Here is a 27367-nt window from a genome sequence, read left to right as displayed (position 1 = left end):
TGAGACAAGCTGGAGGTGGTAACCAAGGGCTTCATTTATCTGAAATTAGAAGTGTCCATAATGGGTTGGCAGGGCGGTGGGCAGCATTGTGTGTTTCCCAGTTCTCTCTAATTAGCCATAGAAAAATGTGAAGAACAGCACCCACATTATCCAAATTCTCTTTAGGATTTGCTACCTTAAAAACTATTTTCCTTTGTTACATTCAACATGTATAATTACGCTTTCACAAAGTCCTCTGCTTTGGAATTATTTTCTCACTGACCTGCCATCCAGTTGCAAGTCATCTCTAGCAGCCACTACTTATTTACTGAAGGCTCTTTATGGGAAAAGTTTTTGAAGTTAATTAATAGAGTATATCAGATACATATTTTTTAACTCCAAGGTCTCTCTCCTTGTTCCAGTTACTTACCCCATAAAGGCATGTTACTCTGGCTCCTGGTTGCTTCTCTTACATTATTTCTCAGGACTTTCTCCCCGACTCCCTACCTCTCAAGTCCAGCCACACTTGGCTTTTCAGTTCCTCTTAGTACTGAGCTGCTTCTTGACTTAGGGATTCTACAGTTTCAGTTCCCTCTTCCTGGGGCTCTCTTTCCCTGCTCTTCGGTCAGTTCTTAGCCCAAATGTTACCTGGGCAGATACTCCCCACCCCCATCCAACACTTCTCAACCTTACCTATCTACTGTTTATCAATTACCTTGATCCATTTTTCATGACTTTTTTCATGATTTGGACTATCTTGTTAATTTGCCTATGATCAGTTCCCCAACCAGAATGTGAGCCCCACAGAGCCTAGAGGCCTCACCTGCTTTGTTTATTCCTGTGTCTCCAGCTACCAAACATTGCGTACCACATGGGCACTCAATAATTAATTTTTGGAACAAAAAACATAGATAGATGGATAGATGATAGATGTCTTTGCTCAAAATCTAATCTATGGAGATGGAAGTTAGAATGCTGATTACTTCAGGGGTACATTTACTGGGAAGAGTCATAACGGAGCATCTTGGAGTGTTAAAAATATTTTCCATTTTGGTCAGGGTAATGGTTACACATATGTACATACCTATATGGGCTTCCCAGGTGGCTTAGTGGTATAGAAGCAGCCTGCCAATTCAAGAGACACAGGAGACATGGATTCCATCCCTGGGTTGGGAAGATCTTCTGGAGAAGGAAATGGCAACCTACTCCAATATTCTTGCCTTAGAAATTCCATGGACAGAGGAACCTGGTGGGCTACAGTCCATAGGGTCGCAAAGAGTCAAACATGACTTAAGCAACTGAGCACACATATCTATCTATCTATCTAGACCCACATATACATATATACTGGGCTTCCCTGGTGACTCAAGACAGTAAAGAATCCACCTACAGTGCAGGAGACGTGGGGTTGGGAAGATCCTCTGGAGAAGGGAACAGCTACCCACTCCAGTATTCTGACCTGGAGAATTCTGTGGACAGAAGAGCCTGACAGGCTAAAGTCCATGGGGTTGCAAAGAGTTGGACATGACTAAGTGACTAAGCACAGCATATAATGTATATATGCAAAAAGCAATCACACAATTTGTTCATTTTGTGTACCTAAATTTAAAATAATACTGGCTGTTGTATCCTTCAAGGTCTAGTCTATGTGCATGGTGTTCAGTAACCCTGGTACTTTGTCAGGCATGCCTAATATCCAGCACAAAATCTTTAATTGATGGAAAGTAATAATTGCCTTAAAGAACAGATCTAAGATCCACATCTGAACAAGCTGCTTCCCCAAAGCACATACAGTTCTTTTTAATGTAGATCTGTTTTAAATCTGACCCTGTCTGTGTCATTATATGAGATTTTATTTAGCTAAGGCTGTGCCATGGCTTGTACGCAGCGGCCAGGAAAAGTAAGAAGGCAGGGATAAAACCCTAACTTTAAAATTCATTGTATTTATTCACCCCAATGCATAGTTCACGCAGTCTCAACTAATTGAGGATTCCGTAGTCTAGATGAGGAGAAATGATTAGAAAACAATGGCAGATAAAATGAGAGGCACTATGGGGACATGGAGTATGTCAGTTTGCTGGGACAGAGCCTTCTGACATATTCATGTACATAGGTAAGAATGTCAATGGAAAATGACATACTAAATAAATACTCCTCCATAAAATTTTTTTTAAAAGATAGAAACCAAATAATTAGCTTTGTAATACTGCTATACCATATGAAAAATCAATGAGAATGGTCTTACCTATATACACAGACTTTTCAAATAATTGAATCAATCCTCTTAGATACAAAATATTTAAAAAATGATTTTAATTTTCTCTTGTGGAAATCTTTCTAAACAATCCTGGATTTCTTCTTTCCCTTACACAAAATGTATTGCTATGACACACTTCTCTCCATGGTTTGAGTTCATCAGGCATATTGATGGTTGCGTGAGACCAGTGGGTACCCTGTGTACTGTACTGTGATCAAACCAACAGCTTGGTGAATCCCTTTGCTGCACATCTATGTAATTTGGGAGTATTCTCCTTTGGGTATCAGATAATATCCTCTACTAGCACATATCCTCTTTGACATAATGCTTTTTAACCGTATTTTACATAAAATTTCTAGATAAGGGCCTGAGTTACTACACAAGGTTTGTGACAGCTTGACTTCTATTTCTCCTCTTAACTCAGAGTCCAAACTATAAAAAAGAGAGCTAGATCTGATCAGCAGATAGATTAGGAGTGGGTCAAGTCATTATTTTCAGAAATCGCCAAAGTATAAGGATTTAGGTATCAATAAAAGGCTTCATTGCACTTCCCTGGTGGCTCAGTGGTAAAGAATCTGTCTGCCAATGCAGGAGATGTGGGTTCAATCCCTAGTGGGACAGATCCCCTGGAGGAGGAAATGGTGACCCACTCCAGTATTCTTGCCTGGAAAACCCTGTGGACAGAGGAGCCTGGCGGGCTACAGTCCTCGGGGTCCCAAAGAGGTGGACACAACTGAGTGACTGAACAACAACAAACAACAAAAGACTTCACTGGATAAATTCAAGAAAAATGCTTTTTTTCCCTAACACATCTTAAGGCTGATAATGGGAAACAGTTCTTCTCATATCTGGGCATACAGTACAATGAATTTATGCATAGGTTTAACCCCAAATCTCTGTCCCCTCATCCTTACCCATTATTTATCCATCCTCCCAAATATGTCCATTTCCTTAGAATTGGAAATTGAGGTTTTCTCCTAAGAAACTACTCGCGAGCTTTCGAAGAATGCAATGGTCCTTGATAGGCTCTCTCCTCTATTTTTTCCTTTCTGCTGCCCTCCCCTCTTGTTCCCTCCCTTCAGGCCCTACTGGATTGTCAGGAGTTCAGAACTGTCAGAATCTGTGGTTAGAAGGCGATCTCCTTGTTGTTCGGATGAGGAAGTAGAGGCTTGGAGAGGGAAGGCAAGTCTCCCCTGAGCTCAAGGTCAGAGGGGGACCTACACTCTAGACTGCTGGAACCACCCCCTTCCCTCCTGCCTGAGAAGCCCAGATCATCATGGCGCCCCCTTCACAGACCCTGAGCAGAGGCATCCTCAGTGGGTACCGAAGACCTCATTTTGTTTTGCCTGTCTCTCATTTCCTATTTCTCCACCCTTTCCCCCATAGCAATCCTGCCCAAGCTTTGACCTCTTTGTCTTATCCCCCTCCTCATATCATCCCCATCTTATGCTTTATCAAGATAAATCAGTCTGAGTCCTGAGCTAGCTGTCACTTTGGAAAGGCAATTTAATAAATAAATCTCTCATAAGAAGTTAATAACCTATTAAGAGCTTAGGATAGTAAGAGCTCACTACTTGTATCTGGCTTGTAATGGAAGATTTTGATAGATGCAAAGACTTTACCCCAAGTAATGTCTGTTGAGTGAAAGAATTTCAGTTATAATTTATTTTGGAGTGGCAGGAGCTAATGGAAAAGAGTAGAATGGGAAAGGGCTAATGTGCATTTCCCAGGTGGCGCCAGTGGGAAAGAATCCTCCTGCCAACATAGGAGACACAAGAGATGTGGTTTGATCCCCCGGTTAGGAAGATCCCCTGGAGAAGAGAATGGCAATCCACTCCAGTATTCTTGCCTGGAGAATTCCATGGACAGAGGAGCCTGGCAGGTTACAGCCCATGGGGCTGCAAAGAGCTGGACACGACGGAGCAACCGAGCACCAATGTGATGTAGGTAAATTATTAGTGAGGTATTGTTAAGCCTCTGTGTCTCTATATCTAAGGTGCATTAGGATTTCAGTAATCCCGGTACTGACTGTTTCCTAATCTGAGTTTTTGTACTTTATTAAGAAGGTTTTCCATGAGAGGCCACTGAACTCGTCTTCTTAGGAAAAAGACCAGATGTACATATTTCCTGAGTGCTCTCAAGAATGAAGAAGTCAGTCTTCCTAGCAGCATGGACCCGAAATGCATAGTACCCTTCCAGAAACTGTGGTCAATGATTGGTTCTGGTGCAAGGACTTGACTAGTAGGCCTGCCTGAGCTATCTGGGAAGGTCTTTTCCTACTGCAGTTGCTAACCTAGGAAAACAGTCACTTGGGACTACAGCCAGCACACCGCAGAATGCTGGTCTGAAGAGGGAAATGAACAGAGAGACACCAAGAGCTGAGAGAGGGGAAATGACTGAACCAGGGTAATATCATCTGAGCCTCAGGGTCCCACTGGAATTTAGTCCTTGATATTCTGGTTGGGTGAATCAATGAAGTCCCTTTTATTAAGCTAGTTTGAGTTGAGGATTGCAACTTGCCAACTGCAAGAGTCCTGATTAACAACACGGCCTTGCCTGATTCTGGAAGCTTTATGTACAATGGCTCTTGGTACCCAGTTCCTACCTGACTGGGTGTATCAGTCACTGTGCTCTGTGGCAGTACCTCTTGAGATTTAGAATGGATAAGGATCAAAAACTTATTAAAATGCAGATTCCTGGCCCACAAATTTTCAGATTAAGTGGGATTGGGTGGTAACACAATAAATCTGCCCTTTGTCAAGCTTTTTTTTTTTTTCCTGAATGAGAAAAGTCCCTACAGTGGCCTGGGAGGCTATTTAATTCACAGGCAGTTACATTCTGTTCCTGTCACACTGTTTCTCTTAAGGTCCACAAACACGCCAGGCCTGCTCCGGTCTTAGAACTTAATCTTAGCTGGTCCCTCTACCTGAAAAGTTCTTTACTCCAGATATGTCCACTGCCAAATCATTTCCTTTTCAAGCCTCAGCAGAAATGTCACTTCTCAGTGAGTCCCATTCTGGTCTTCCTATTTAATACTGAAACATGACACCTCTTACCCCACCCTTTACCCTATTTTTGTTTTTCTTTGTAATTCTTTGTAATTAATTTGTAATTTTATCTTCCAAAGTTCTCCACCGTTTATATGTTAGGGCTGTTTTATATCCTGTTCCTCTTCCATCTCCTTTCCCCCTCACTAAAATACAAGTTCCAGGAGAGCAGAGATATTTCGTGCGTTCACTGATCCTAAGTGTCTTCAGCACACAGTAGGCACTCAATAAATATTTTTTGAATGAAGTGCTTTTAGGGACTTCCCTGGTGGTCCAGTGGTTAAGACCTTTTGCTCCTAATGCAGGTGGTCCAGGTTTGATCCCTGGTTGGGGAACTAGATCCCACGTGCTGCAACTAAGAACCAGTGCAGTGAAAGTTTAAAAAAAAAAAAAAAAAAAACACGCTTTCAGTTTGAAGTGATTTCTGACTCGAAAAAAATACCCTACTGCCATGCGGCATTATTTTACTTTCTTAATATCTCATAATCCAGATTACCAGATTTTCCTTTCCTTTGAACCTGAGAAGTAAGAAGAAAGACAAGGAATGAAAAGAAAGTTCCTACCTTGTTGTGATGCTCCATGTGGGTGTCCAGGCAGGGTCAAGCTCTGCCCTAGCCAACCTCACTTACTATAGCACTTCTCAGGGCTGAGTGCACAGTTTACCAAGGCCAGTTTTGGTTTTGACTTTGAAGTTCTCTGGGGAGAGGACTTTTTCTGTTGCCATATTGCCCTTAAATAGAAGTAACTAGACAGACATGTCTTAGCATTAGCGGCTGGAGACAGGGATGCTTTTACTTGAAGACAGTGATTCTTCCTACCAGAGGGGATGTCACCCAGTGTACACATATTCATAAGTATTTTTACTTGTGCTTCAACTCAGTTCAGGCTATCATCTTTAGTGTCTGATGATTTGGGGACAAAAGTTTGACTAAAGACTATCTTTAGGGGTCCACTTAGGTCATCAAAACTCATGTGTATTTGCTTTAAAAAAAGTAAACTAATTACCTAAGTATTCTAATATTCACATTATACCATTTAATCTAGTCCTTTAAAACAGACTTTTAAGATTTCAACTAACATTTATTCTTGTGACGCAAAACACTGCTTGCTACTTTCCTTGCTTAGCTTCTGGGAGCTTGGGCAGCTGCTGTTGTGTGTGAAAGAAATTTGGATTCTTAAAGAAACTGCTTAATCTCTATTAAGCAATTAAATAAAATGGGTTCTGGGAGTATGTAGCAAGTGGGTTTGACAGTGAAAAATATTTTCAAAAATCATGTTTTGCGTATTAAACGGATGTCTAAAAATGCAATGGCATACATTTAAGAGAAAATGATGATCGGGAGTTTTTATTAGGTGCTTCAAGTTAAGTCAAGAAAGGCAGAACGTTAAAGAACTTATACAATGAAAGGAGAAGCCGCTTCAGTGGAAGTAGGCCCTGAATTTAAATGAACTCATTTTCAAAGGACACAGTGAAACTTTTTACAAATCGTTCAGATTTTTCTCCTTTAAAAAAATATCGATAAAAAAATGTATTACCGCTTGACGGTGCAGAAGCGGCCTTCAGGGCTATGTCGTCCTTGCACCGGAACCTCAGAAATGCACTGATTATACGTCGAAAAGAAAAACAAAACAAAACAAAAACGAAACCGGCAGTGCTTGCAGTCATTAAAGGGGCTGTCCTATTAATGCACTCTCTTTTAATGAAAAGGGAAGGGAATATTTGATATGCCTTGACATTTGGTCCCTTTCCGCGAAATCTGAAACTTGAGACGCAAAACAGTCCGCAGTTGTCGGTGAAATACCTGCCTTAAAAGCTGAACCACAGTGAATGTATTTGGCCCGGAATTCCAGAGACTAATTTCCACCCCTCCCACGGAGTCACCTGCTCAGGGGGAACCCCGGCCAGAAATCCGGGTCGCGCCAGGTCAAATCTTGCGCGTCTCTTGTTTACTCCGCCCGGGGCAGGGCGGCGGCGCGGCCGCGGGGTGGGGAGGGCGGCTGGGGCCCGCGGCGCCCGGGCACTCGGCTCTGCTCGGCCGCCCAGGAGGGGCTGTGCGCGGTCCCCGCCGGGTCCGGAGACCACCCGGAGGAGGCGCTCGGGGCATCCGCCCGGCCCGACGGCCTCTCGCGGCTCTCCAGCCGCCGCGGCCTCCAGGGAACCTCCCCCTCGAGGATGTACATGAGTCCACACGAGCAGGCTAGCGGCTCGAGGGAGCCCCGGTGTCTCCCAGGGTGTCGCCGGGCCGGGGAGGAAGCCCAGCGCCCCGGCGCCTACTCGCCTGGGATTCCCCCGCCCCCGGCCCCGCTCTCCTTGAGCTGCGTGTGATTTCACTCGCGTCCCTTCCGAGGAAGGGACTCGCGCAGGCTAGGGGCGGCCGCTCGCCCCAGGTCCCAGCTCGGCCCACCAGGAAGCCGCCAGCTGCTCCCTGCGCCGCTGCCCCAGCCGATTTGAATACCCCGGCGGGGCGGGCCGCGTTCCCCGAACTGGGTGCGCCCAGGGCGCCCTGGTGAGTGACCTCAGGGAAGGCAGTTGGGGCATTTCGGGCGCCTGAAAAGTTCGTGCTTCCGCGGGGGGTGGGGGCGGGCGGGCAAGGAAAGTGCTACTAATACATTTTGCTAAGCTCCAGAAACGCAGCCAGCAGCTACAGTCTGATTTTGTTTTTCTTGACCGATAACAGAAATGTGAGTAGCAGAGGCGGGGTGAGGGAAAGGGATCAGAGGATGGAACCGGCCAGAATCGTCCAAGACAATACTCATTATTCTGTAAATCCCGTGCGTGTTCAAGACCGGGAACCAGCATCTGGGAAATAGGGAAGATGGGGGTGGGGAGAGGAGGTTTCCACATCCCTAAAGGAAATTCTCAGGCTCCCAGAGACGCCCAAGTTTTTTTTCTGCATGACAAGTAGAGACCAGCCCTCCGGGGGAGATCCCCGATCCAAGCGAGCAAGAGCGCGGCCGCGGTCTTCCCGCCCGGAGCGGCCGCGCGGGGGCCCGGCCCTGCCCTAGCGGTCGCCTCCCTGCCCCGTCGCCCCGCGAGCCGCTCAACCCACTCCGCTCGCCGGCTCCAGACTGGTTTTTCTGGTTCAGCCTCCCTCCCTGGGACGCGCTGGGGGATCCGATGACGTCGCTGGCTGAGTCTCTCCCTCTTCCTCCCTCCCTCTCTCCGCCTCTCCCCCCCCGCCCGCCCTCGCCGCGCACTCCTCCTAGTAACTTCTGTTCGGGGAGGCGCTGCCAGGAATAACCCGGTGCGTCCACAGACCGGGAGGGGAGGCGGCCGCTGCGGCTCCCGCACGCAGACGGCTGCGGCCCGGGCCTCGCGGCTCCCTCCCGAGCCCGGTGGCCCCTGCCCCGGGCCCATCTCCGTACAGTGTCAGAAAAATAAATAAAAGGACAGAGGAGCCTGGGCAGGCGGTCGGGATCGCTTCCCTCCCTCCGCACCCGCCCTCCCTCTGTCCTTAAGGAAATGCTACCAGACACCCCCCACCAGACACGCTCAGCCTTGGCGAGGAGCGGCCGCCGCGGCAGCGAGAACAAGGGCACCAGGGGGGTTTCCTCCCCCTCCTCCTCTCCCTCCTCTTCCTCCTCCTTCTCTCCGTCCTCCTCCTCCTCCTCCTTCTCAGCGGTGACTTTCCAGGTGAGCGGCCGCCTCTGCTGCTGCTGCGAGGATCCCCCTCGCCCGCTCGGGCTCGGGCCGCCGCGTCGCGCCCTCCACCCGCCCCTGTCACCCGGCGGCGGCCGGGAGCTGACAGCCGCCCGAGGGGCTAGCGGCCCGGGGGCGGGCGGCCGGCCGGAGGCGGGCTGGAGGTGAGGGGGTGGAGAGGAGGCGAGCGGGGCGCCGCTGAGCGCTGTCTCTGCCCGCCCGAGGAGGGTCTCCGCAGAAACATCTCCGGTGACTGTGGCACAAGTCTTGGCCAAGTTGTGTCTTGGACGTTGAGGTTCCCGGGAGCCCGGAGCAACTTGGAGGGTCTCCTGGCTCCTTAACCATATTCCTACACGTCTCGACTTTTGGGGGTGCTGGGTGCAGCCTCGGGGTGCGTGGAGGGCGGACCGACCGTTCGGGCGAGCAGAGCGGCGGGAATCTAGGTCCCTCGGCTCGGTAAGTGGCCTCGGCGCGGTGTTTTTTCCTGCCTTCTTTAGCATTGGGAGCTTGTTTCACTTTACACCGTAATCGCCTCCGCCGGACCCCTCTGGCCCCTCCCGGCGCGCGCCCCCGGCTCGGGACCGGCGTCCGGAGGGTGAGGGTCGGAGGGGGCGGGGATGGGGGAGACCTCGGGAGGGGGGTCCGGCGCGTTGGGAAATGCGGGGAATACCCTGGCCGAGGATCTATGCAGATGAGGGGAGGCTGCTTTGCGTAATGTCCTGGGGGGAGGGGGCGGCGCGGGAGCGCTGGAGGCAGGAATGTGCCTGGTTACTAATGAGGGACGTGCACCGGCGCGCACCGCCGGGCCACCGCTGCGGCTGCCGCGGCCGCCGGCCGCCCGTCGTCAGGTAACGGGGGAGGGGGCCGCGCGGCGCGGGCCGGGGCCGGGGGCGGGCGGCGCGAGGGCCGGGCCGCCGGCCTGCGGCCGAGCGAGCGCAGCGGAGGAGCCGGCTGTTGGCATTTCGGCGACTCCTTTCTCCTCCCCAGCGGGGAAGGAAGGAAGGAAGGAAGGAGAGAAGGAAGGAAGCGAGGAAGGAGGGGACTGTCTCGATGGAAGGTTCAGGCGGAGGCGCCCTCGCCTTGCGGGTGCACCGACCGCAGAGTGGCTCCCGGCGCGGCGGGCTGGCCGGGGGCGCGCGAAGACCGGTGGGGGCGTCTTGCATGCGTGTTCGTCTGTGCGTCTGCCGGGGGACCGGGAAAGGGACATGTGTGTTTGGGCTGTGCACTGTGGGGAGCTGGGTCTGCGCCTTTATGTCTGTTCCCTGAAGTGGGTGGAACGTTGGCCCGTTCCGGGAATGTTCCATGACGTGGTGCAGCCACAGGAAGGGGGTTAACGAGGGGCTCTCTGCCGCGGCGGCTCTGCCGGCTGCTATCAAAGCAGACGTGCGGCCGCTCCTCCTCCTCTCTCACCTCCCTTCACCCCTCCCCCCGCCTTTCCTTTCTGTGCGTCTGGTTCTGGTAGGGGCGAGACAGGAAAACACTGCTGGGGGTGGGGGGGGGGCGGCGGGGGGGGGGGAGGTGATGTGTGTGTGTGTGTGTGTGTGTGTGTGTGTGTGTGTGTGTGTGTGTGTGGTGTCTGTCGTATTTGGTGGGGGAGACTCCAGATCTGCTCTGCCACCCCAGCTGTTATCACAGATCCGTGCGCTTTATACGCATGTGCCTCCCGCGTCCTGTCCGTCTTACATAACACATCCAGTGCAGCAGAGGACACGAGAAAATGCGACCCCAGCCCTCCCAGCCGAAATCGGGCGAAGGGGTAGAAGGTCAGGAAGTGTCCCTTGGTGTTGTCCTTCAGGGACGTGGCTCCGGTGGGGGGAAAGGAGAGGGGGAGGAGGGTTTTCTTCAAGTGGCTCCTCTCTGACTTGAAAGCATCTAAGTAGAAAGGACTGCAGGAACTAGTCCTCTCTAATGGGAAAGCTTTTACATGCCACGCCAAGGAAAAGTGGGTACTTTAACCGCAGGAGTGCAAAGAGAGAGGGTCCTTAATAGAGACGCTCGCAGGAAATGGGCAGTCATACGTGCGGGGTAGGGGGCAGTAGGGATGGCTTCGAGGGGACCGCAGGACTCCCTTGATAGTAGATCGGTTTCACTGGAGGGTTTAGGACACCTGTAATGGTTGAGAATTCGCACAGGAAGCAGAGTGTGCAACTGACATTGCAAAAGCCCTATTCTCTGCACAGTTACTTGGGCCTAAAATGAACATAAAAAGGCTTGTTTCCGGTACTTTCATTATAATGGAAAATTTGAACTGATTTTCCTCCTTCCTTTTTTTGCCGTGTTAAAAATAATTCAGTTGACTTCCAAATTGTTATTGGTACTCTTCCCCCACCCCCAAAGGCTAGACCTGGGTCAGGCAGGAGAGAACTGTGTTTTTCTAGCATACCCAGAGCCCTGGTCAAGGGCTATTGATTTTTCTCTTCAGTACAGTTGTTTCTTTTGTAGTGCCTAATCAAGCCCAGAAATTACTTGAAATATTAATAAGATCCATTTTAATTAAGTTTGCTATGATCTGTCCTCCTAGAAAAAAACAGTTTAACTTTATTAGAAACGTTTTCTCTAGTGATGTAGTAATGTTTGGTGCTGTTTGTCTTTGAGGAAATCAAGTTATTTAAAATATTTGCACCTATGTGTTATATGTACTTAAATATATATTACATATATCATATATATAGCACATATATATTAGAATTTGTGAATGTCTTGTGCTTATTCTCCATATAACAGTGCCAAAGCAAAAATTTACCCAAGAAGATTGTATAATAAATAGACTGGTTTTGATTTTTAGGATATAGGCCAAATAATTTATCAAGACAGAAATGCCCTCCACCTGAGTAGAAAGGATATCATTTTCATTATTCAGACAAAAACTGTTCCACAGTGTTCCTGTGGAACACTAAGAAGTCATGGTACCAGATGAAAACTGCATTTTTATTTTAAGGTGAAAGGGATTTACCTGTATCTCCTTAATGACAGTGTGCTTCAAGTGTCATAATCCCTTTTGACCACTAGGTTTGAAATGCAGTATATTTCTTAAATATAGGAAAATGTTGTATTACAGTGGTGAAGCTGTTAGAAAATTGTCTGAGTTTCTTGCTATGAACATCGGTCAGGTACAAAACAAAATCTGCTTGTTGGCACCTATATTTCTGTGATGGTGATTGTATTTTATGTAGTTGACTTTATTAGAGACTGCTTTTATTTATATAAGGGCATTTATGATTAAACCAATGTGAAATTAATTTGGGTGTAATTTGGGGCATGATAATATATTAATGATGCTACAAATTAAGATGTAACTGATTTTCAACTGGTTAGATCCTTGCAGCAGTCTTTGGAAAGATACCATTAGAGTAGATAAAACGTGTTTATATGTCTCTTAAACATGGAACATAAAAGTGAATTTACTGTGTATATTATCACGTAATGAGATCATATTATTTGACTACCTTGAAAGATTAGCCAGCAAAATCTTTTGATTGATCAGGCTCCTTTTACGTGAGATGTGTTGATAAATGTTCTTGTTACTATGAAAACAAAACAGAAGCAACATGTTTGCAGGTGTTCCTTGTGGAATAATGGTACATGTGTCTGCTTGAGGTTTTGGCGCTTTGTCACTATTCAGAAAATCAGGCTGAATCTTTTATGCTGATTCAATCAAAATGAAGAATCTTTAAGAATTTGCCAATTTTTTTTTTTAAGCAGGGTTTATTTCAGCAGTAGCAGCTACAAATTACATGTACTCTTTCTGTGTTGGTTTTAGATTTTTGAATTATTAGTACTTAGCTGAAATTAATCAGAAAGCTTCAACATAGGAAAAAAAGTTTTAAAGACCTATAGAAAATGTTATTTAGCGAGGAAAGTGTAATCCATTAGGATGGGGAATATTGATAACCTGATGTGGTAAATATTATAATAAGGGGAAAGTGGCTAAGATCAACTGGATGGATGGTTGTGCATCCAACTAATTACCTATGTCTGTTAAACATGATTTTCACATTTGGGTTCATAGCCAGCCTCAGCAGTACTCTCTGTAGGTCCTGTAGGTGGAGAAATGGTTCACAATTTAAATTTCCACCTGAAGCTTCCAGTGATATGCTTCTGGTTAATGTATTTATATATTAATTCATTGTGAATCCATAGTTTGGCTAAAACTTGGTATGTAAATATTGTGCCTTTTCAAATGATATTAGAAAAAGGAGCAGAGGTAGTTTGCTAAGTCAACTCAGCAGACTTCAGATTTCATAAGGAACAGACCATGTGTATGGCTTTGCTGTAACCACAGAGGCAGAGTCTTCATTAATCTTGAGTAAAACTGCAGTGAATCTTAAGTCAGTGAGTCAGTCTTCTTAATGTTCGAAGCTGTGGATGAACATAGAGGATGGAGGGAAAATGGGAAACTTTATGGAAATAATATTGTGCTTATTTGAAGGAAATTGTGTAAGTCATGTAATTTTCTGCTTGTTCCTGGTATTTGATCACAATCAAAAGCATTGCTTTCTATATGCTGTTTATGACAAAGTTAATAAAAAGGGAGGTTATAGATCAGTATTTGTAGCTATGAGATAGCTCTAAGTAATTTGGAAAAATATTTCAGCATTTCATCTATTGCTGTGAAGCAACACCAGGTCTTTGTGTACAGGGGGAGGACACAGCTTACTTGATCTGTGAAATCTTTGGTTTCTGAGGTAGATCATGGATACTAGCATTAATATAGACCTAGGACTATACTGTTTTAACCACTACATTTAGAATAGAATCAGAACTGCTTGATAATTTGTGTCATTTATTGTTCTGGGTCAAATAATGAGCCACTAATCTTAACATATACTTTCATTGCCCATCACTTGACATGTGACATGTATTAACTGTCATGTGATCTTACAAGTGTCCATAACTTTAGATTTCCTAACAGCTACAAATTTGGAATCTAACCATTTGATGTATTTGAGGAAACTGCTTGCTTTGGAGAGAAGCAATGAATGAAGGATTAGGCTCCAAATTTGTAGCTTTGGAAAGAAGCAATGAAAGTGATGTTTGTGTGCCTGAAGACAGTTCTGGGCAGAAAGCAGGTGGGGTTTGACCTGCTCCTTTGGTAACAAGATGGTTGGATGTAAAGTCAGGAAGTATTCAGGGCCCTCCAGTGTTTTGCCTTGTCATTCACTTAAAATCCTAGCCCTTTCTTTAGAGTATTATGACAGTATTATGACAGGTGCCCTGGTTGTCTTGATCAGTTGCAACTTATTCATCCATTCATTCAACAAGTATATACTAGGAGTCAGACCTTGTGCTGGATACCAAAGGTATGATGATGAACCAGATCACAAAAGGAGCTTGATCTGTTGGGGCTGACCGGTCCTAATCATTAGGTCTGTTATAAGTGCTATGGAAGAAACATAAAGGAATGTGTAACAAGAGGTCTGTCATCCCTGTCTGGGAGTGAGGAGGCGATCTCTCTGAGGAGGTGATACTTGAGCTGAGACTGCAGAACAAATAAGAGGAGAAAAAGATAGATGGGGAGAGGGAAATATCCTTCAATGAAGGAACAATGCAAATGAACCGAGGTTGGGGGATATACAGTGTTTTGATGAGTTAGAAGCAGGCCAGTGGGGCTGGAGGGCGGGTAACAGGAGAGGTAATGCAAGATGAGTTCAGAATATGTGGGCAGGTTGACTACATGAATGATTGTCCTTCTTGGCATAAATAGAGACTGTCCTTGGCAAATCCAGGCATATGATGAACCTACCATTGGCCATGTTAGAGACTTTCATTGGAGAGGGAATTTGGGAGGCAGGGCCTAGAACCTGGAGAAGGCTTGTGTGTAACCTGTGTCTTTTCATAGTACCTCCATATAAATGACTCTCCTGGAAATTTGTTATAATTTTATATGCTGACTTCAGTTTGAGGGGGTTAGTTGTATGAAAACTAACAGATTTTTTTTTTTTTAAGGAATAAGTAGTTTGTTTTAAAATATACTTGTTTGGGGCTCCAGTTAACTAATTGGCTGGCATCATTGATTCAGTTAATGAATAACTGCAAATTCAAAAGTCTTTACAAGGTCACTGTGTGAAGTAACCGATTAATCTTTAGAGCTCTGCATGAGCTGGATCTACTATGATTTTAAATAGCTACTAAAACATTCATTTTCCCAGGTAATTTTTCTACATGTTTGCAAACTTTAGAAATTTTGGAGAAATTTGGATCTGATTTTTTTTTTTTTTTTGCTTTCTGTGTGATGAGTGGTCAGTGTAATACTTACAAGAGAATATGAAGGCAAAGAGGTTCTTAAAATACAACATTCTTTTATGTAGTCTTGGACTCATGTTCCCTTTTGTCAGCTGTATCATTTAATTATTTGCTTCCTGTTTTAAAATTTATATAATGTAAAAATTTTTATTTAGGTGGTAGAAAGAGTCAGTATTTGGAGATATTCCAAGCTTGGTCTATGGAGTCATACTGGAGATCAGAATGAATAACTGAGAAATAGAAAGACAAAGATCCCTGACTGCAAGAATTGTACAGTCTAGAGAAGACAGATGGTTTCTAAGTAAACTTTATTAAGCTTACAAGTGAAAGCAATGTATGAATGGAAGCACTTTTTTTATTTTCCCCCAGCAGGAAAGATTAGAAAATATTTTTGGGAGGATATGATTTTTAACTGGGGCCTTGGAAAATTGGGTAGGATTTCAGTAAACAAAAGGGGAAGGGAAAGGCCCAGCATAATTTGATCTGGAGTTCCGGGGCAGAGTTAAAGTACTGGGGGAAAAAGAATAAGGTGAGCCTGGAAAGACACATTGGTTCCAGATCTGTGGGGCTCTACAGCCCTTCTGAGCTGGATTTCACTTAGGTTTTTGAGCAGAGGAGTGATACTATGATGTATATGTTTTAGAAAGATGGTAAGGGTATATGGGATGGATATCTTGGTAGCTGAGAGGCAGTAAAATTGTTGTAATGGTCCAAAGAGAAGTAACAAAGATTGACACTACTGCCTAACAATATGATTCTGTCATCCTGTTAATGGACATCTGAAAAGCACCTTGTAAAATAGTAACAAGAGTGATTAAAATATTTTGATAAAAATGACCCAATAGGTATGACAGATTGTCAGTTTGAACTACATTTTAAATACAGCACTGCATTATTATTTTAACCTCCTGTAAAACTTTTTGCTCCAGAAAATACTCATAAATACTAATAGTTAAAGTTCACCAACTTATGAAAATGGTTATAACTGAGAATTACAAACTATTTATGTTTTTAGGTATAAGTATTTAAGAAATAAATAGATGATTCATTTCATGGTTCGTTAGAATACTGCTTTTAAATTTTATTTATTTATTTTTTGGCTGTATTCTTTGCTGCATAGATTTTTCACTAGTTGTGAGTAGGGGCTACTTTCTAGTTATGGTGTGTGGGCTTCTCATTGAGATGGCTTCTCTTTTTGCTCTTGGGTGCGAGGGCTCAGTAGTTGCGGCTCCTGGGCTCTAGAACACAAGCTCAGTAATTGTAGCACATGGCACATGGGCTTAGGTGCTCTGCAGCATGTGGGATCTTCCTGGACCAGGGATCAAACCCGTGTCTCCCGCATTGGCAGGAGGACTCCTTGCCACTGAGCCACCAGGGAAACCCTAAAATACTGCTTTTTCATTGATAACTTTTATACCTAATTCACAGCAATACTGGACAGGTAGCCTAGTGCAGTGTGTTTGAAAAGCAGTGTTTTTTTTTTTGTTTTTTTTTCTTGACAGATTTATTTGGTGGTTTTATTTTCTCTGAAAAAGAAAGCAGGAGGTCTCTGAAACTTATTATTTGCACTATGGCAGATTCACTACATTTCAGAAGCTCAACAGAAAGATGGGACTTTTGAAACTAGGCAATAAGTAAATGTAGACACACCCTCATTTGTATTTGCTTGGGGATCTGTAGGCATGCATATGTGTATGGGCATGCAACTGCACAAACACCCTAATCTTAGAAAATCATATGTGTACAGTGAGAAGGAAAATTTGATACTTAGAATGCAGTGTAGTAATTCTCATCCTGATAGTTGCAGAGAGTATTTCTTTTAAAATGGAGATTAGGTCTAATTCCATATAAAGAAGATTATAGGAAAGGTAATTTAAATTGTAAGTAGCTTTGTTCACTAAAATGCTAGATTCATTTGAAACAGTGTTTTATTTCTTTTGGAAGCCAGACAACTAGTTTAATAGTGTACATATGAAACACTAATTTGGTTTGTTAATTGGATGCAATTAAACTGAGGTTATTTTATACTGCTTAATTGTCTGAAAATTACATGCATTGCCATGCCTGTGTAATGTGAGGCAAAAACTGGGGGGTTAGTGGGAGCCGGGGCAGAGGACTTAAAGTCTAGTTGTGTCTTTGCAATTAACTTTTTGTAAAAACTTGGAAATGGGTCATTTTATACTCTGGACTTGATTTGGAAATGGAAAAGATGGAAACAGATGGCTTCTAAAGGCTCTTCCAACTCATATTTTATCAGTTTATAAATTCTTTGTAGTTATAGAGAATGCAGTGTCATTATATTCTGTAATTATGGTATTACAAGGATGAACCAAACACTTAAAAAAATCAGCCCAGTGCCAATTTAGCAAATCCGTTAGAAGGAAGGGAATTTAGGTTTTTAAGAACACTTACTCTGTGCAGGCTTCAATGCAGGCACACTCCTCATGGTTACACTTAACGAAACCGAGACTCAGAAAGGGTAAGTGGTTTTGCAAGGATGCTCTGATAGTTGGTGGTGAAGCTGGATCTGAACTCAGGGCCGTTTGGCTCCAACAACCTGTGGTCTTTTCACCATTCCACACCACATAAGCTAGTGTTTGCACATCAAAATTATTTCAAAAATTTAAAGAAATCATCAACCATTTTGTCTCTTTATTGCATTGTTCTCCCCAGTAGTTTATACACATCTGCCAGTGGGATACCCAGGTAGCCTAGGGGTTAAGAACCTGGTTTGAGGGCAGCTATCCTTGTGGCTCAGCTGGTAAAGAATCCACTTGCAATGTGGGAGACCTGAGTTCAATCCCTGGGCTGGGACCATCCCCTGGAGAAGGGAAAAGCTCCGCTCTACAGTATTCTGGAGAATTCCATGGACTTTATAGTCCATGGGGTCTCAAAGAGTCGGACACGATCGAGCGACTTTCACTTCACTTCACTTCAGACCTGGGTGAATTCCAGTTCCACGACCAGCTCGGGGAATTTAGGAAGGCCAGCTAATCTCTTTGCAATTACAAAATGAGAATGGTAATCTCTGTTTAAGGGTCATTGGGAAATTTTTATGAGAATGTGGACACTGGTATCAATGAAAGTGGAAGTGTTAGTCGCTCAGTCCTGTCCAACTCTTTGTGACCCCATGGACTATAGCCCACCAGGCTCCTCTGTCTATGGAATTCCCCAGGCAAGAATATTGGAGCCGATTGCCATTCCCTTCTCCACAATACACAGTAAACACTTGATACCTCGTAGCTATGATTGGGGCTTTCCAGGTGGCTCAATGGTAAAGAATCCTCCTGCTAATACAGGAGACACAGGTTTGATCCCTGATTTGGAAAGATCCCCTAGAGGAGGAAATGGCAATCCATTCCAGTATTCTTACCTGAATAATCCCATGAACAGAGGAAACCTAGGGGGGCTGCAGTCCACGGGGTCTCAAAGAGTCAGACACAAATTAGTGACTGAGCATGCACACACGCAAGCAAGATTATTGTTAAGAAGGGGTATGTGTTAGTTGCTCATCTGACTCTGCGACCCCGTGAACTGTAGCCTCCCGGACTCCTCCATCCATGGGATTTTGCAGGCAAGAATACCGGAGTGGGTTGCCATTTCCTTCTTCAAAGAAGGGGTTAGATCAAAAGAAAAGACAATAAAATTCTTAGACTTTGATTGAAATGGTTTAAGAAGTGATGTCAGAAGACACTTGTTTCTTCATAATTAACAAATGGAAATAGCAATTAAAATTTGGGATATTTCTCCTTTAACTCAGCCAGTGCTACACTAGTGAAGTGGACTAAATTATGTGGTTCTCTGTGTATCATCCTTCTTGAGTTTTTGATCTAAAAATAGCCTTTGGGGCCAGAATTACCCAACTTGAACTTCTCCGTAAATTGCAAGAGCCAGAGAACCAGTGTTTACTCCTGGGGCCTTGGGCTTTCTTAGGAGACCAGCTAAAGTGTTTATGAGACTGCTGACTTTTAAACAAACATTTATTAATTCAACAAAAATTTATTAGGCACCTACTCTGGAAAAAGTGCTGTACTGTATACTGGGGATTCATCAGTGAACAAAATAGTAAAAAAAAAAAATTCCTGTCCTCATGGTGTTTATATTCTAGTGGACTAATTTAGAAACTTTTTATGGTATTCGGCCATTGTACTACTTTCTAATGTTTTTAGGAATCTCTGCTTTTATATTGAGTCACTCCATCCAAATAACAGTTAAAGAAACATTGTAAAATCTTACTAAATCAGTAATGAAAACATCCCATTTTATATATATATATATACACACACGGCTTCCCTGATAGCTCAGTTGGTAAAGAATCTGCCTGCAATGCAGGAGACCCTGGTTCAGTTCCTGGGTCGGGAAGATCCGCTGGAGAAGGGCTAGACTACCCACTCTGATATTCTTGGGCTTTCTTTGTGGTTCAGCTGGTAAAGAATCCACCTGCAATGTGGGAGACCTGGGTTCAATCCCTGAGTTGGGATGATCCCCCAGAGAAGGGAAAGGCTACCCAGTCCAGTATTCTGGCCTGGCGAATTCCATGGACTATATATAGTCCATGGGGTCACAAAGATTCGGACACAACTGAGGGACTTTCACTTTCACTTTTCACACACACACACACACACACACACGTATTTGTATTTCTAGTAAGGTAGCTGCTAGAAATGTTTTTCACAGTAAGGTAGTTTTTAAAGAAGTACTGTTTGTAAATAACTAAATATTATAACACTAGCTCTTTAAAAAATTCCTCTTTAGCATTACAACCCTTCATACTTACAGAATCACGTCCTGGCTATTTTTTTTTTTTTTAATGGGATGGAGGAAAAAATGGTTTACAAATGACACATAACTATTGTAAAACACATTGATCAGTTTGTTAAAGTGATTACGACAAATAATATTTGGATTTTTAATTTTGTTTTTATTTTGTTTAAATGAATTTTTTAAATGTATTTTAAGTCTTGCTTAAATAAATTTTTCATTTTTAACGTGATTTTTCTTATGAAATTTCTAATGGGTGAGGATGGTTTCCGCTTTCACGAAAGCGTGGTAGACACAAGGCGTGGTGTGCAGCAGGTGCACAGTCGATACTTGGTGAATGCTTGAAGTCCTAATTCTCAAAGACGCTTACTGTTTGCCTGGTGAGAACAGACCTTTGACCCACTGTAAGCAAAGGCGTCATCAGAACCACATGAGGGATGAAATCTTGCTCCCACAGGCACATCAATCTGCTCACCCTTAACTGTTTCTTCAGTTTTTTTTTTTAAGTCCTCCAGGAAACAGCTCCCTCACTTCTCCATGCAGCAGTCACAGACACTTCTTGCAGCCATAGTCAGCCTCTTCTCGGGTTCTGCACTTCCCGCTTATTTTTATAGCAAGGGAACAGATGGAGTCATCTTGAGGTAGTTTTTTTCCTGCGGTTGGATAGAGAAGTTTAGCGTCGAACCCGGATTCCTCTCTGCAGAACAGTTTTCTTCGGCCATATTTTGTTAGGGTGCTCTGAGGAGGAAAGTTGTATGGAGGTGGTCATGGCTCAGGGCGGTGGGGCTTGAGAAAGACTTGGGTCTTGGTGGGCCTGCTTGGATGAATTAGGCAGAAAAGAGGGAGGATGCGCCTTTTCTCCACTGAAGACCCTTGCCCTATGCAGGCAGAGAAAAATGAAGAAGCTGGGGGTGAGTCTTTTCTTTTCACTTGAAGCGAGTGAGGAAATCTGTCTTTGCAACTCAGCGGCGCCCCATGGGACAGTCCTAACGGCTGGCCCCGGCACTTGATGGACAGGTCATGGGAAGTTCAGCTTCTCTTTTATCCATGGAACAGTTATCAGGCTTTATTATTATTATTTTTTCTCCTGATGCTTCCATTTCCAACAATCCCCATTTCTCTAATCGAGGGAAAAAAGAATCCAGGGTTGGAAACATTCAATTAATTTTCTTGTCATTCAATGTATTTGCAATGTGTCAAGGTTGTGTTGGGAGAGATAGAAATCTGGGGGGTAAAATGAGGATTTCACATTTCTTTTGTGCCCATGTTGTGAGGATGTGCTCATTAGAGCTCACACCAGGGTTGCAGAGGACACCAGGAGGGCTGACGGTAAATCCTGACCCCACTAGTTCATTGCTTGCCTCATTATTGATTTTCAAAATGATTCAGGCCAAGTGGCTGTACCTCCGTTACATTTCATTGTTTCTTCATCTGTAAAAAATGAAGCGTTGTTTATAGCACTGCCCTACCTCCTGGGAACAGAGCAGGGTAACACAAGAGAACTGGAGTGGCTATTTTTAGGATGTGAAGCAATACTAAGTTTCGAGAATAATTCAATTGTTGGGGGAAAAAAATCTGGTGCACAGCAATACATTTGTGACAAGGGTTAGTAGAGTGTTCTTGAGATAATTGACTGCTATTGATGCAATTTATTACAGGCATATGTAATTGTTTTCAGAAAGATAATGGTCAGCAGCTCCACAGCTTAGTGTCATATCCCTAATGCATCTAAATTTTGGACGGGTCACAGATGAGCATGTGTACCAAAATTTTGAGATAGTTATACCCATGTCAAGCAAAAGAAAAGGAATCCAAATTCATTTGTTTTTGAATTTATAGTCTGTTTACTTGTTCAGATGACCTCAGTGATACTGCAATGAACTTGTTGCCCAAATTTAATCAAGTGTAGCTTTTAAAATGGGCCAGGTGGCTGAGAGTACTCAAAATGACCTTTAAAAATAAATCACCCGGCAGTATAGAATATAGCAAAAAACTGGATACTATGTGGAGGTTAGATTTTTAATCCATAAACTCAAATTCGTTCCGTCATCAGTTGATTTTTGTCCATGTTTGGTGAGAATTTACTAATGTCAAACCTAATGTCGTCTGAGAATAGTTATGCTAAATATTAGTAACAGATTTGGAAGAATTGTACATTCTAGCTAGTAATCCCAGGAGCTTAGATTGTGAGGACATTATCCTGATAATTTGTCTTTCTTTTCCTATATTCTTCCTTTTCCTTATGTAGAATGGGAGCAATGAGAAGCAAAGAGAAGACATTTTGAAATTAATAACAAGTTTTCCTGGCTTTGAAGCTTGCTGTGATTATTTTAACCCTTCTTACAAAAGCAAACAGTGTCTAACAATATATTTAATGGTTGACATCTCCTTTAAGCCAACTGGTTTTGGTTTATGTTTCATAAAAGATTTTTACAATATGCCACACTGTTGTGTAAATCAAACTACTGTTCTTATGTCTGGCATGTAAGTGTTTCTGAAAAGTGAGGCAGTGAGCGGGTTAGGCGTGGGGAAATGGATTTCTGAGACTCTTTTGGAATTTGCAGATGGCCTGCTTCCTTGTTCAAAGGAACCTCTCCTAGTGCTAGTTTCCAGACAGGTCAGCTCTTGGGTGTGAACAAGCTGCACCTCCAGTACTAGTTTAGCATTTTGTGGGTAATTTTGCCTCTTCCTGTCACTCTGGTACAATGTGTAACACTGCAGTGATGACTTTTTTAGGGCATCCTTTAAAGTGTCTTAATTTGAATTATGCTGATTATCCTTAAGGGTAGGGTCTGATGTATTGATTTGTCCAGGGATGACAGAACACTTTGTAGTGTGAAGTTTTTCGCTGAATTTCAGGCTTAGAGAAAACCATTGGAGGCATCATTTAATCCCCAACTGAGTGAGGAGCAATCACTCAGGACAAATCACCAAGGACTGCTTGCATTCACTCTACACACACAACTCTTCCTTTCTCAGGGAGGCCTGTCCACTCTTGGACACTTCAGTTCATCAATTGAGCCTTCTGCCGCTGTCCAGAGCAAGTTTGCTCATCGACTTGCATGACAATCATATCATTATTTAAAGATAGCAATCATGTTCACCCTAAGTATTCTTTTCTCCAGGCTAAATATTCCTGGTTCCTTCAATTAGACCTCTTATTATGTAGTTTTCATTTTTTATTTTATTAATTTCTTTAGGGATCAGGCTGTTCGTGTCTGAAATCTACTTCAGGCTATTATTTTTTTATGAATCCTCAAAAAAATTACTTACCTCCAGTTACTCTTCAGAATATATCCTCTTGCCAGCTGGTTTAGAAACATTTTACAGACAAGGTCTAGACATGCTTTTTGAGGCTTACAACTGGAAGAGAGCTGGAATGTCCAATAATATAATACAAATCTATTTTAACATAGATGATTATGGAGATACTCGTATGTGTAAAATGTATGGGAATATGAAATAAAATATAAATAGTATATAAAATATAAAGAAGACGGACTATTCTCATCATCAAAACTTTTTTTAAGTGAAATAAATTAAAAAATAATGATTAAGGTAAGCTCGGTCAGTGAAGGCAGGTTAGAAGTAGAGGGGTTTTTAACAAGCGGATCCTTTACCTGCTGTTCTTTAAGACAAGCTCAAGACTTTCTTCTGTTAGTCACCAGTTCTGTTAACCCTATGGGGCATGATTTGAAACTGTTTACACTGTGGGACTGTCACGACAATCAAGATAGTGACATGAACATAGTCCTTACTGCCAAAAGTTTTCTTCTGCCCTTGTGAGGCATCATCAAAACTTTTGTAGTTTTCTATATTAAGGAAAATAACTATGCAAAGGAAGCTATAATTAAAAGAAACAGGTTGTGCATATATATGGAATTTAGAAAAATGGTATGCTGTTGCTGCTGCTAAATCACTTCAGTCGTGTCCGACTCTGTGCGACCTCATAGACGGCAGCCCACCAGGCTCCCTCGTCCCTAGGATTCTCCAGGCAAGAACACTGGAGTGGGTTGCCAGTTCCTTCTCCAATGCATGAAAGTGAAAAGTGAAAGTGAAGTTGCTCAGTTGTGTCTGACCCTTAGCGACCCCATGGACTTCAGCCTACCAGGCTCCTCCATCAATGGGATTTTCCAGGCAAGAGTACTGGAGTGGGGTGCCATTGCCTTCTCCGAGGAAAACGGTATAGATGAACTTATTTGCAAAGCAGAAATAGAGACACAGACAAGAGGACAAACATATGGATACCAAGAGGGGAAGGGGAGGTGGAATGGATTGGAAGATTGGGATTGACATATATACACTACTATGTATAAAAGAGATAACTAATAAGAACCTGCTGTAAGCACAGGGAACTCAACTCAGTGCTCTCTGGTGACCTAAGTGGGAGGAAAACCCAAAAAACAGGGTGTTTATGTATAGCTGATTCACTTTTCGGTATAGCAGAAGCTAACACAACATTGTGGAGCAACTATAGTCCAATAAAAAATAAAATAATGTTAAAAATAAAATATTTATCACAAAAAATTTAAAAAAAGCAGGTTGAGATCACGTCAGGAATATATGAAATATTAAGGTGCAACATCACCCTTGGGTGGGGATATCGAGAGAGTTTCCTATGAGAATGAGGTGCTTTAGGTGGGCCTTGATTTTGATAGGTGCCAACCTGAAGAGGTGGCTTCCCAGGTGGTGCTAGTGGTAAAGAACCCGCCTGCCGATGTAGGAGACATAAGAGACATGGGTTCAGTCCCTGGGTCATGAAGATACCCTGAAGGAGGGCATGGCAACCCACTCCAGTATTCTTGCCTGGAGAATCCCATGGACAGAGGAGAGTGGCAGGCTACAGTCCATAGGTTAGCAGAGTGGGACATGACTGAAGCGACTTAGCACACAGCCTGAAAAGTGTCAAGGGTGCTTTCAGAGAAGCGTCTGATTTGAGGAGAGCACAAAATGCATATGAATTGAATGTTAGTGAAAAAGTTCGAAAGGTTGGGATACACCTTGTGAGGATTTGTATTTCAGCGTAAAGATTGTGAACCGAAAACAGTAGAGAGAGGATGGTACACATCTGTAACACGTGGAGACCTTGGTCCCTGGTCTGGGCATTTCCATGCAAACACAGTTAGATGGAACAGTTGAAAGGCGTGTCTGTGAAAACTTCTATGCAGAAAATCCTGTTGCATTTATAATTAGTGTGAAGTGTGTGTATTTTGCATAGGAGGTGTATTGACTTTGAATTAGCATATTATTATTGCTGTCTTTGTCCCAGGAACCCAGAAATCTCTAGGATAATGACTTTAATCATAAAAGTAAAGCAAATATATTGCTAGTGGACGCACTGTTATTCACACCTGTGCCAGTTATTCAAAACTTTTCTACTTCCCACTTTTTGGCCATACGAATGACATGCCATACACTAAGTTTAGCGCAAATGGAGACCACTTTAACATAAAAAAATTTTTTTCCTTCAACTTATGTATTGTTAGTTAAAAGTGGGGATATAAAATGTTGGGAGATACTTCCATGCAGGTGTCTTACTTGTAAGAATGTTATTTAGATAGCAACTGAATGAGTTCTGTTGCATCTTAATCACAATTTGGAAAAATATTCTTACTTTAGGTCTGGATGGTCTTTAGTGTCCGTGAGAAAACTCTCTTCTTTTAATTTGCCTGCATGATTGCTTATTAATCCACCTAATAAATAGGAGAGAAGATAGGTACCTAGATGGTGGGCATATTTCATAGCACAAGAGGCCCTTTATGCAGAAGCGATGTATGAGACAATAACTGAAAGTTAATAAGTTACCAAAACAAAGGCTATCATTTCCTCAGTGGGCAGTTTGACCTTGCAACCCTGGTTATAACCACTGTGGAAAGTAGCCTATTTTAGATTTAACTCTAAGCGCACTTTTAGTCTCTGGAGAAGTACACAGGACGTTGTGAAGAACTAGGAGAGAATAAAAAATACCGTATCGTAATAAAATAATTTGTGCAGTTCATTAATTTTTAATCTCACTTTAGTGCATGTGGGAACGCTGATGTCTCAATAAAACGCTTGATGGTAGGCCATGGGGGCACTTGCTATTATTTAGACTTTATTGAGGGCCAATTCTGAAATATTAAATATAGACAGAGGGTGGAAAAGGAGGGGGTGTTCTTAAGCACTTGAGTGCTATACATAAATATGTTTCCATTGGAAGAAGACACTGACTTTTACCCAGAGCCTAAAGGGTATGAGGTGACAGTGCTTCCTCTTGTGGTCGTCTAGAGCAGGGGTCCCTAATGCTCTAAGGTCTGGGATCTAATGCCTGATGATCAGAGGTGGAGCTGATGTTAATAATAATAGAAATGTGTGTGTTAGTTGCTAAGTAGTGTCCGACTCTTTTCGACCCCATGGACTGTAGCCTGCAAGGCTCCTCGGTCCATGGAGCTCTCTAAGCAAGAACACTGGAGTGGGTTGCCATTTCCTTCTCCAGGGGATATTCCTGACCCAGGGATCAAACCCCTGTCTCCTGCATTGCAGGCAGGTTTTTTACTGTCTGAGTCACCAGGGAGGCCCCAGGGAATAATAATAGAAATAAAGTGCACAATAAATGTAATGCACTTGAGTCATCCTAAAACCATCCAGCCCTGGGGCCAAAGTTTTAGGGACCGCTGGTCTAGAGAGAATGAAGCACCTGGAGGTCAGGGCCTGCCTCAGTGACAGGTGCAGTTGCCCTTTGTATGGTGATCCAGCCTCCGAGATATCAAGACACTCATGATTTGTGCTGAGGACCATTTGATAAAAAGAAGTTTATAATTTGGGAAGTGGTTTGTAAGAAAAATAAATCATGGGACTTGGAAAAGTGGAAATAGAAAAACGGTTTGACTGGAACCAGACTGTGAAGCATGGAAGTAGGTAGGTTTTTTCATGAAAAGTTTATTCATATTTGCACGTGTGTATGTGTGTGTGTGTAAATGCAGTTCTCCATTTATTCCTGTAGTTTCCCATTCACTCGGTGAGCTGTCTGTCATCCCTATTGAACTATACTTAGGTACTTCATTCTGAGCTGGACTGTGACCTGGGAAAGTTCTGGCTTTGGAGGAACCATGCAGCCCAACAGTGTGTCATGAAATAGGACATGACCAGAGAAGGAAGAGTGTCCTGATGATCTGGTCATGGCATTTCTTAGGAGCCGGTTTTCTGGAAACACAGCAAATGACTGGCAGATGCTCATTTCAGAAGAAAGACTCAATATTGGATATTATGAGAGAAGAATACAAACTTAGGAGGCTTGAGTATTTTTAGAGATGCCAGCTTGTGAGGCACACCAGTCTTTCACAGTCAAGTTACATCAAAGACTAGTCAGAGTCTTAAGAGAATGCGGAGCCTTTTGTGGTAGTGAATTGGGATCTCAGAAACATGGAGACCCAGATAATTACTACCGTAACTCACTACGAC

At 43.4% G+C, this 27367-nt stretch overlaps 1 protein-coding gene across 20 annotated transcripts in view; it reads left to right on the top strand.

Annotated features, from left to right (window-relative positions):
- The first annotated feature begins 7011 nt into the window (after positions 1-7011).
- Positions 7012-27367, top strand: part of HIVEP2 (HIVEP zinc finger 2) — a 220818-nt gene continuing 200462 nt past the window's right edge. For 3 of the 20 annotated variants that reach the window (XM_070796285.1, XM_019967521.2, XM_070796279.1), the window contains exon 1: positions 7285-7790. The gene's annotated coding sequence lies outside the window, so the exon portion shown is untranslated. Of the gene's footprint in view, positions 7208-7284; positions 7791-7944; positions 7966-8779; positions 8918-9238; positions 9380-9651; positions 9772-9805; positions 10070-10471; positions 10687-27367 lie in introns of those variants that run through there. The other 17 variants (XM_070796274.1, XM_070796281.1, XM_070796268.1 and 14 more) reach the window with 11 other exon arrangements.

The sequence above is a fragment of the Bos indicus genome, chromosome 9 (genome assembly GCF_029378745.1).
Source record: "Bos indicus isolate NIAB-ARS_2022 breed Sahiwal x Tharparkar chromosome 9, NIAB-ARS_B.indTharparkar_mat_pri_1.0, whole genome shotgun sequence".
Lineage (NCBI taxonomy): Eukaryota > Metazoa > Chordata > Mammalia > Artiodactyla > Bovidae > Bos > Bos indicus.
This window is presented reverse-complemented; position numbering and strand designations above follow the sequence as displayed.